Raw genomic sequence first — 1,763 nt, 5'->3', positions numbered from 1 at the left:
CGCCGTGGGCATTATTCGAAACGAGAACACGCGGTTTTCTTAATTAAGACCTAATGGCGGCTTCGGCCTCTGTTATCTCGCGCCAACGATCTGAAGAATTGATTTCTTCAAGGAGGCTGGTCCAGCTGCTATCGCGCCTATCACTGTTAAATCTTGCTTCTTTTTAAAAATGGCGTGTGTACGTACTGTGGAGGAACGTTGTATCTGTAATTGGTCTCGCTAGGTTGGATACTTCTTCGGCGTCAACCGACGTGTCGCAGGCAAGAATGTTAAATTGAATCTTGATCTTTCGTCGTTCGGTTTGTGTTCTGTTACTTGTCTGAAGTTTGAACGAGGGAATTTGTACTTGTGGGGAATGTTCGCATAATGGTTAGTTTTGTTCTGACAGGAAGATCAGTGGATAAACTCGTACAGTTTTAGACAAATGAAAATAGTGTATTCAATAAAATTGAAATTATGAATTTCAAGTTATAATTGTAAGATGATTAATTGGATATAATTAAGATGATTTGAGGGTATAGAAATTTGAGGAAAAATGGATTGGAACAATTCTGAAGGTACTAACTTTCTAAATTTTCTAATAAATCAATTTTAATTTAATTATATCCACTATTATATCTCTTCATTCTGATATTATTTGTAAAATTACCTTAATTTATTTCAATTTCAGAAATGGCATTATATTATGGCATCGCTTATTGAATATATTTTTCAAATTATTATCATAAGGTACACAGGATAAAAATCTCAAATCGAACTGGAAGCAATCAGTTGCACGAAAGGCAAAAAAATTTTTTTCCATTTCTAGGATCATGCAGAATGAAAATTCTTTCATAGGATTATTATGCTTTTTATTTGTTCCACTTATTCGATTCAAGGTTTCCTTAACGATTGATAATGGAGACATTATTCATATGTCTGAGATGCAAAAGTATCTCATAAATATAAATTTCAACTGATTATCTCGATGACGGATATCCTTGGCAATTGATGAAACTTTTAGATCAGTGTGATCCAATCTTCTTCAAGTCATTATCTTCTTTTCAAATGGAAATATTCTCCACGTTCTGAAAACATTCATACCACATAGTTGGTCAATGAAAATGCAAAAAAACAACTATTGAAAATATTTGTCAGATGGCGCAACAGTCACCGACGCAAACAATGTCATATAATACCCACGTCATTCGATAAAATGCTAATTCTATGGAGATATGATAATTTTTCCTTAAATTTCCAACAGTCCAATAAAAATCGAATAAAGGAGAAACAAGGTAAGATTTTTTCACTCATGTAAAACCCAACCAAAGGCTTACAAACAAACGAAGCAGCTGCAAACTGAAAATGCACGACGAAAGATCCGCACTTTTTCCTGGTCGACGCACACGCGCGCCCGGCTTGTTGAGGCCGTTATTTATGGCCGAGCGGTTTATTGAAAGTGAGAACACGATTGTTACCATGAAAACGTTTCGTTGGCGCATGCGCAAACGACCGGACATCCGTGTGTAAGGTCTGCGTTATTGCTTTATGGGGGCCTCGATTTCTCGCATTCGAAATCCGGTATAATGGAATCTGGCCACTTTCCACGACAAATCTATAGATCTGGTTGGGACAATCTTTTCTCTTCTGGAAAGAAATTCTGATTATTCATGTACCGTTGCACGTTTAAGCCGATTGAGTTTTTGATTTTTATAGTGTTGACGATCAAGATTCTTGGGTTTTGGATGACGTGATATTGGTATGTTGGATCGAAGAATTTGAAA

The sequence above is a fragment of the Apis dorsata genome, unplaced genomic scaffold (genome assembly GCF_000469605.1).
Source record: "Apis dorsata unplaced genomic scaffold, Apis dorsata 1.3 scaffold_357, whole genome shotgun sequence".
Taxonomy (NCBI): Eukaryota; Metazoa; Arthropoda; class Insecta; order Hymenoptera; family Apidae; genus Apis; species Apis dorsata.
This window is presented reverse-complemented; position numbering follows the sequence as displayed.